At 40.9% G+C, this 10,072-nt stretch overlaps 1 pseudogene; it reads right to left on the bottom strand.

Moving 5' to 3' along the window:
* Positions 1 to 1,544: 1,544 nt before the first annotated feature.
* Positions 1,545 to 4,845, bottom strand: LOC134464203 (immunoglobulin lambda-1 light chain-like; annotated as a pseudogene).
* Positions 4,846 to 10,072: the final 5,227 nt, after the last annotated feature.

The following is a 10,072-nucleotide window of genomic DNA, read 5'->3' as shown; positions in this document are numbered from 1 at the left end:
GCATGCCACATGCCACTAAATCCTCTAACCCCCTCTCAAAGGCTGCATGGTATCATTTTACTTTGCTGTATGTCCATATTGAGTTCTGAACACCAGCATATAATTTATTTAAAGGCTCATACAGTATACTTGGTAAACAAGTATACTGTATACAAGTATACTGAAAATAATGAACTTGAGGTACACTCCTTTTGGTAAGGGAAGACTGCAGCACATCGGCCTGTGAACCAAACAGTCCCATTTAAGCTGCTCCCAACTACAGCTCCAGAAGTGGGAGATTTGTGAAGATGTGACGATGCCTGCAAAGTTCAGAGACTCCAAAACATAAAGGGAACACCAGAACAATGCAATGCAAGTTAATCATACTTCTGTAACATTAGCCTGTCCAGTTAGGAAATGACTATCATTGTGAATCCATTTTGCTTACTGTTATACAAATTCAATAAGCCATGGTTCGAAATTAGAGGTGTAACCAAAGCACACCCAAAAATTAGTTATTTTGCAGGTGGTGCGGCAAGAAGGTTTGCTGTGTCCTCAAGCAAATTGTCCGGAAGAGAGAGGCTACCAGGAGACATGACAGTACAGTACAGGGAGCATGGAGGAGGCAGCTGGCCCGCCATCTCCTTCCTTGTGCCAGAACACTGCCAGAGCGCTGCCTGCAAAATGAGCTTTGCAACCCACTGATGTGCATATCTCTGCTGAAATGTTGAGAAACAGACCTCATAAGAGCCCAACACCCAATGAGGCTCCCCCACTCACTGGGCCTGGGACAGCTGACCCCTTTGCCAGGGGAAAATGTAGCTGTAAATAGCCTACTTTATCTTTGTGCTACTTAATCCCCCCTGTGGGTGGCAGCAGATGAACACAATTCAGGATAAACATTACTTATTACTTACAATTAACCCCATGACGCCATTCATCACATATGGCAGCAACAAAGTCTCTAAAAAATAATAATAAATAAATAAATAAAAATAAATAAGATAAATATAAATAATATATAAAATATATAATGATAAATAACACTACACTGTTTATTGCACGGTCTCTGCACTGGCGTTTTATGTTTGCAGTAGCAGTGTGTGCATATTATGCCATTGCTCAAAATTTGCATCTCTCTCTCTCTGTGTCTGTGTGTGTGTCTGTGTGTGCGTGCATGCTATGCTTACATATGATAAGCTATGTTTGGTCATGATATTGTTGATGTATTGCAGATATCGTATCTGAAATCCACACCTGCAGTTTAGAAACTGTCTTGGTCTGCCACTTGAGCAGCCATGTGTTACAAAGAAACCACTTTGAATATAATTTTGGAACTGTTGGTACTTTCCCATGGTAGGATTGAGAATACACCTCATTCATGATGAGAAAACATATTTTTATGGACGTATTTCTTATTTTTTCTTAGTTTATACGATTGCTTTCAACAATGGATCAAATTTTCATGCAAGGCAGAAAGACGGTTAAATAGGCCTACCCCGAAAAAATAAGACATGGCAAATAACCACACTACAAGAACAGGCTCACTTATATTTGTATGCTCTTTATTTAAACAAAATGTAAAGGGATATATATCATATCTAAATAATCTAACATATAAAAGAAAGATATTAAAAGAATCCCACAAAACTCAACAGGGTTATTTATAATATCCTTTTTATCGAAACAAAAAGGAAGAATCAAAGGAATAATCTAAACAAACATATCTAACGAATAAAGGACTTAGAATTACTACTTTGAAAACAAAACTCAAGCAATGAGTCATGCTCTGGGAAACCACCCTGGCAGCTAACACATTTTACAGCTAGTGGAGTAACTGTTTTATCTGACACATGCTATCAAATGTCACTGCCAGGCGTAGCACATTTAGAGTGTCCCTGTTGCATCAGTCAGAGCAGTCTGACTGGCTGATGGTCTTGGAGGCTGTGGGGCCAGAACTGGTCACCTGACAGGTCACACTTTTGCCACTGGTCCAATCAGCTGTCTGGATGGTCAGGATGCTGCTGAGACGGAACCTGCCGTTGGGCTGCTTCTCAGGAGAGCTGGTGCTGATCTCGCTTCTTAGTGGGCTGAATCTAAATAGCCAGCTGACATCAGCCAGGCCAGAGGACACGTCCTCAGCCACACACACCACCCTCACACTGTCCCCCTGCAGCTCATCACGGGACGGGGGGAAGACAGTCAGAGATGGAACAGGCAGTGGCAGTGTAGGATCTGGCAGGCACACACACACACACACACACACACACACACACACACACACACACACACACACACACACACACACACACACACACACACACACACACACACACACACACAACTGAGTAGCTGTTGGGGACCAGGTTCTTGTATAGCCTACATCTCACACATACTACAGGCAGCGGAATACTCTTGGTACAGAGCATTAAGAGGAGACAAATAAGACTGTCTTGCACACATAGTCAGCACTTTAGAAAAGAACAAATGACTATGTAGGCACTACTTAAAGAACCAACAAGTGAGTTGGCAAACTTGTCAAGCATTTCTCACAAAGAAGAAACTGTGTGTGATGTAATTACAATGTTCAGGTCAGAGACAACAGCTGCCAGGAGTCTCCATTCATGTAGTAATAACTCATTTAATCAATGGTTTGGTTGCTATGGAGACTAATTAACTTGAAAAAGTTACAACGTGTGCCTTCAAAACCACAAAAAAAGAGCTGAACAATTTTAATGGCTGTTCCCAATTCATCACTGTAAGTCGACCGTTCATGATATTGTAAATACACAGCGAGTGTTAATGTTGAAATGATATGAAGTCTGTATACTTTTTTGACCACCTTGTGATAAGCCGTTAATAACTCAACAAAAACTAAATGTAAAAACCTATGTAACTGTAACACCTCCTTGACAGTTAGGTGATGTTATTTATGAACAAGCAAAACAAATCAAGATCAATTTCATAATCCACATTAAAAAATACCACAGTCCAATTCACAGTCCAGTTGATGTAAAAATATTTTCTAATTCAGTGTCGACACAAGTAAAATTTGGTCTCTTTTGTTCAAGAAAGTAATTACCAAAGATTCATGCATTTGTATTGTTCCATGAAGGCATTAATGGGATTATGCAGCTCCATGTACAAAAACACAACTCAGTATAAGTCACAAGACCACAATGTTTGACAGCATTGCATTGCATTGCTATTACTGATATTATAGAATCCAAGAATTTCACTGTAGATAAATATGGTGATTTTGTCAAAAAGAGCATTTTCAAAAGCAAGTATGAACATCATATCAATTGAGACAACAGCTGCATGATGACTCATTGATGTCCAGAAAGTTGACAAATGAGTAATGTTGCATTCATTTGAAAATGAACAATATCATCTTTTTCCTCTTCAATACAGAGAGAGGAATGACGGAGCACGACTCACCCTCCTTCACACACTGTCACAAAACTGAAGGTGCATGACAGCTACTCATATCAATCTTTCTGTTAAAACTGACATATAGTTCAAAGCATATTTAGGACATTGCGTCATCATCTACAATAAAAACACAATTTCCCAACTTTCCAAAGCTGAGTTAACATGAAACTTGCCACGAACAGAAATTCATAATGAAGACTGTACTCACCAGTGACAAATAGCTTGGTGCCTGGTCCGAATACCACAGTGGTTCATCTCCTATCTCCCCCCGTACAAAAACCTCCTCAGTGTCAGGACTGAGAGGTGCAACTGAAACACCCACTTCTCCTCAGACCTCCACTTCACTGGCTCCACTTCCTCTCCTCCACTTTCTCCACTTCCTGAGGAGAACCACCACGGGGCCTCCAGGGTTGGGATTCATATCCATATCCATGTCTTAGAGAAATACAGATCAAAACAATGCTCAAAACCTGCGTCCAATAATGTCTTATGGTTGTCTAGGGAGAGACACTCATCTTTTACAGATTCGTTATGGTAGGCTGTTGGGATGATAATAAATGTAACATCCTGTTGATGACCCAAAAATATTATAATTTATAATATTAGGGCCCATTATTTTCTTAAAACGCACCCCTAAAGCCCTGGGTAGGTTATATATAACTATGCTGTAAATGGAGCTTATACTGTATTTTGCACATTAGTCCTATTTGATGCCTAGATGTGTTTCAGTCCTGATATTTAGCCATAGCAAGTTTCCCCACAGAATTATTCATAGGCAGTATTTCACGCATAGGCCTAATTAATATGTGAATATTCTACTATGCACATCTATTGCTGATTTTAGCCAATTTTGCATTCATATGTTCAGCTGCAAGGTTACAGTTGGCACTGGTGAAAGCAGAAGTGAGTGTGAGCAGTGAGGAGGTTTTTGTCATGGTGTGAATCACTGTGATACTAACTCATTAGCAGTGGTATCATATGTCTGACAGTAATACACAGCAGAGTCTCCCACCTCTACAGTATTAATGATCAGACTGTAATCAGTCTGAGAGGAATGCTTGGAGTCAAATTTAGGAGATGAGAATCCAGAGCCATAGTAGACAAAGAGGAAATCATGACGAAACTGCAGCACGTCTGTCCTGGAACCTGTTTATACCACCGAGCCATCCAGTTAGTCACAGTCCCCAGATTGCAGTGCAGAGTGGCCGACTCTCCTTTCCTCACCGTGACAACAGCAGGCGTCTGTGTGACTACAGTCACAGCACTGCCACCTGAAAAGAACAAGAGCACACATGTAACAGCCATAGGGCCACTCTCCCATAGAGCAGAGACACAGCAAAGCCTGCAGTGGTGTCTTACATGTCAGAGCAGTGAGGAGAGTGCAGAGTGTCCCCAGCATGTTGGCAGTGTGTGTGTGTGTGTGTGTGTGTGTGTGTGTGTGTGTGTGTGTGTGTGTGTGTGTGTGTGTGTGTGTGTGTGTGTGTGTGTGTGTGTGTGTGTGTGTGTGTGTGTGTGTGTGTGTGTGTGTGTGTGTGTGTGTGTGTGTGTGTGTGTGTGAAGCAGCGTCTCTTGCTGTCCAGCAGAGAGATGAGCAGAGGTGCAGTGGGAGCAGACAGACTGCAGGATCCTCCTATAAGGACACACGCAGGTGGGGGAGGGGAGGGATCAGCAGTGACTAACCAATCACATATAGGCACTTTTAATGGTAGAATAGTGGTCGGTGTATTAATTCAGGAACATTATTGTTGGTTTAAGAAAATGGCAGTAATTCATACCTTCTTATTAAAATTACAGTATGTTAGTCTGGGTTTTGGAGTCTAAGGACTTGAGGTGTAATAATAAGTAACCACCGTCAATCAAAAAATTGATGATGAGAAAACAAATGAAATATTACAATTCATCATTGCGTTCAAAGACATCTCACATGTTAATATACTGAGTGTTGGATTTTTGCCATTCTACCTTTATCTTAAAGCTGTCTATGTGTTGGCTGAAAATCCGGCATGTTCCTTTTGAGGAAGAGTCGGAGCCTGGGGTCCATTTTCAATATACACTGCATTTATTTACCAAATACAATCAGTGCCATTGAGTAGATAAAGCATATTACAGAGCTCCAGAGTTCGATCATCTGGCCTCGACCAACAGGCTGTCGATTTGGACGAACCAGAACTGAACTACCTCTCCATACAACATGTTTTTATACAGTACCACCCAACTTCTCATATCAAATCAAAAGTAATTGTCTGAGCATGGATATCCATCTTTTCCCGAGGTCTTCATCGTAAATCCCTCTGGATCGTAATCAGCTTATTCATTGAACCACAGGGTTGCACACACATACAAAGATAGACTACACAAGGACACAGATGCACAGTGGCACACAGCCAGAGATAAATGATTACAGTTCCTAGAGCAATGTGGGTTCTTGCTAGCCTGGCGAGTCAAACCCCTACAGCAAACCATTACACCTGCCCACACTGATAATAAGAAATGATGTTGATGATGTGAAAGGAAATATAATTCAGCCATTTCTCTTTACATTCAAAGAGATGATTTCCCACAAGTTTATTTGCGTGTTCAGCTGCAAAGTTGTCACTTGTGGACAAAAAGCAGAAGTGAGTGTGAGCAGTGTGGAGGTTTTTGTCATGGTGTGAATCACTGTGATACAGCAACAGGTCCGCTATCATATGTCTTACAGTAATACACAGCAGAGTCTCCCACCTCTACAGTATTAATGATCAAACTACAATCAGTCTGAGAGGCACATTTGGAATCAAATTTAGGAGATGAGAAACCAGAGCCATATTCAACAGAGCTCCAAGACTGACGAAACCTCAGCATGTACTGAGGAGTCTCTCCTGGAACCTGTTTATACCACCGAGCAGAGCTGCCAGTCACAGTCCCCAGATTGCAGTGCAGAGTGGCCGACTCTCCTTTCCTCACCGTGACAACAGCAGGCGTCTGTGTGACTACAGTCACAGCACTGCCACCTGAAAAGAACAAGAGCACACATGTAACAGCCATAGGGCCACTCTCCCATAGAGCAGAGACACAGCAAAGCCTGCAGTGGTGTCTTACATGTCAGAGCAGTGAGGAGAGTGCAGAGTGTCCCCAGCATGTTGGCAGTGTGTGTGTGTGTGTGTGTGTGTGAAGCAGCAGCTCTTGCTGTCCAGCAGAGAGATGAGCAGAGGTGCAGTGGGAGCAGACAGACTGCAGGATCCTCCTATAAGGACACACACAGGTGGGGGAGGGGAGGGATCACTGACAATAAGTCAGTGGGAGGGACCATCAATTATCATCCAATAGAATATTTGGGTTGAACAGTGGGGACATAATTAAGGATGCTATCTTAGTTTACATGGAGATGTGGGTGATAGACTTTCAACACAATCTAACTTTTGTTTTGAATCATGACATTTCTTTTCCAGTGTCGGAAAGGTGCACAAAGTGAATTTGACCATTTTTAGGTCTCTTTAAGGACTTAATAAGCGGAATGACCTCCGCCCTTCACTGTCACTGTTTTTTATGCTTCTGGACGCATCATCAGTGATGTTACTGGAATCATGGAGTGTTTTGGGTCTTTTTGCTGGGTCAGAGTTGGGTCTTTGAGCTTTGAGTCATATATAGTTTTCCCCTCCCTCCAGTTATCGTTTCTAAATGTAGCTGTGTCAAACTCTCTGTATGAATGACATTAGTATGAGGGTATGGTAGGTCCAGGCTAACTTAACCATCCATCTTCAATGCTGATGGTCACTAACCATTCCTGTGTACTTGGAGAGGTTCCTCTCAGAGAGGTGTCTTGCTGGCGATCTTTCCATGGGGCTGTCAGTTCCAGCATGACCACTTGTTTGGCGACCTCCTTAAGGACAATATAATAAGGACAAAGATGGTGGTGACAGCAATGTAGCTGGGGAACTTCAGCTGATGTTCAAGGTCCTGAGGCTTTGGCTGATGGTGATCATCATAGCTAGGGAGATAGGTGACACGATACTTCAGTTTGTGATACAAGCGCCAGAATCGGTACAGATACTCCTTAGACATTACTATTTTCAAAAAGTACGCGGGCCACTTCAAATTCAAGATGGTTGCCCATTTTCCAATATGGCCGCCATACAGATATAAATTGGCAACGAAAACAATTTGTGATACAAACACCAAACTTGGCACGGATACTCCTTAGATGTACCTCTTTTGATAAAGCATGCAGGTGACTTTTCCAAGATGATTCATTTTCCAAGATGGCCACCATTCAGATGTGTCATAGGAAAATAAAACAATTGTTCAAATAATGATACAAGCACCAAAATTGGTACAAATACTCCTTAGACTTAACTAATTTGAAAGAGCATGCCTGTCACTTGAAATTCAAGATGGCCGCCCATTTTCCAAGATGGCTGCCAGAAAGTCCTGTGGGAACACTGCAGGAGATACTAGAGCAATTGTTCAAATAATGATATGAGCACCAAACTTTTTACAAATACTCTTCAGACACAACTCTGTTGTTAAGGTGTATGGGACATTTGAAATCCAAGTTGGCCACCCATTCACCTACTGCATAAGTTCCATAACTGAAAAACGTTTAAATTGTGATAGAAGCACCAAACTCCTTAGACATTATCCTTTTTGAAAAAAATAGCCCACTTTAAACATGAAGGCTATGTATAATCCAAGATGGCTACCATTGCTTCTTATTAATGGAGACATTTTCATAATCTCTGATTTGAGGACATTTGAGAGATTACCATAATCCCTTGATGAATTTAGATTATCTTGTTGTCTTAAAGTATAGGAATTTTAAAATGTCCCAATACTCACACTGGCAGCTATAGCCATCTGCCATTTGTTAGCTGTTGGGAAATGTGCAATGGGTGGAAGGGCTGTCCAGAAAATTGTGGCGGCCATGTTGGAAAATGAGCAGCCATCTTGTATTTCAATTGACCGACATCTTGTTGTCATGTCATGGAGTATTTGTACCAAGTTTGATGCTTGTATCACTATTTTATCAAATGTTTCAGTCACCTTACACATATGTATGGTGGCCACCTAGGAAAATGGACAGCCATCTTGGATTTCAAGTGGCCTGCATGCCTTTTCAACAGGTGTGTGTCTAAGGAGTATCTATGATGATTTAGGTGCTTGTATGACCATTTGAACAGTTGTTTCAGTTGCTAATTCATATGTGTATGGCGGCCATCTTGGAAAATGGGCAGCCATCTTGAATTTGAAGTGGCCCGCGTACTTTTTGAAAATAGTAATGTCTAAGGAGTACCTGTACCGATTTTGGCGCTTGTATCACAAACTGAAGTATCGGGTCTTAAAAAGGCTCTAAGCCTCCTAGCTATCATTACGTAACATCTCATCAGACATGACATGTGATGGCTCTTGGCTCAACACTGACACCACGTGGTCATACTCATAAATGTATTGTTCATTTGGCATCACATGAATATATACTGTATTAAATAAAATACTGTATATAAAATAAAGTAGGCCTAATACAAACATTACTTACTATTACAATGTGAACCTCCTGCCCATGAGCTGGCTATATTGTATTTGGTTGCTGTCCATATCAAAAGAAAACTCTTTCTGTCTGATATTTCTTAATTCTTTATTTGTTTGTTTTTGGCCGCAACGAGGCCAGTGTAGTGTGCAATCTCACGTTAGAATGATGTGTTTTAAAGAGCAGCAAAATTTTGCCAAAACTGGTTCTTATTCTTGAAACTGCATTGTGTGTGTGTGTGTGTGTGTGTTACCTTTGCCTGAGGCTATTCTCTAAATCTTGCCGAAACTTCTTAGGTCCTACCTCTTATTCTTGAAACAGCATTGTGTGTGTGTGTGTGTGTGTGTGTGTGTGTGTGTGTGTGTGTGTGTGTGTGTGTGTGTGTGTGTGTGTGTGTGTGTGTGTGTGTGTGTGTGTGTGTGTGTGTGTGTGTGTGTGTTACCTTTGCCTGAGGCTATTCTATAAATTGCATGTGGTATGAACTGATGCATTATGGGTCCACCTGTATCCCCTATTTGCCTAGTTTGCTTGCCTGGTTGTGAAAGGCCTGTTATGCTGTGTTATGCTTACAGTACACTGATAAGTGAAACCAGCACTCAAACTGCTGCATTAATTGTTTAGGTAGTAGCAAATGATTTTGATGCATTTTGGATTCTGAATATGTTCATGTAAGAATACTTACAGTAACGTATCTGAAATCCACACCTGCAGGTTAGAAACCGTTCTTGTTCTGCCACTTGAGCAGCCATGTGTGGCAAAGAAACCACCAGATTTACATGGAACTTTGAATATCATTTAGAAACATCAGGTACTTAGCTAGTGATTTCTGGGAAATCCACTCCCTTAAAGATATTTACATGAAATAGATTTTAAGAATGTATTAAATTTTGATATGAATCAAATACAGTTAAATACAACAGGTCATGATAAAAAACGCACTACAATAAAAAAGTATAATAAAATGCTCTTTATTTGAACAAAATTAGAGAGTTAAAGACACATTTTTAAAGGAATTATTTAAGTCTTAAAGTGATACTGTACCATTTTTAGAAATAAGCTTATTTTACACCTCCCCTTGAGTTAAATAATAGGGTTTTACAGTTGTCCTATACTTTCAACCGTTCTCTGGGTATGGCAGTGCAAATTTTACCTCCA

This window comes from Engraulis encrasicolus, chromosome 2 (assembly GCF_034702125.1).
Source record: "Engraulis encrasicolus isolate BLACKSEA-1 chromosome 2, IST_EnEncr_1.0, whole genome shotgun sequence".
In the NCBI taxonomy this organism is placed as follows: domain Eukaryota; kingdom Metazoa; phylum Chordata; class Actinopteri; order Clupeiformes; family Engraulidae; genus Engraulis; species Engraulis encrasicolus.
This window is presented reverse-complemented; position numbering and strand designations above follow the sequence as displayed.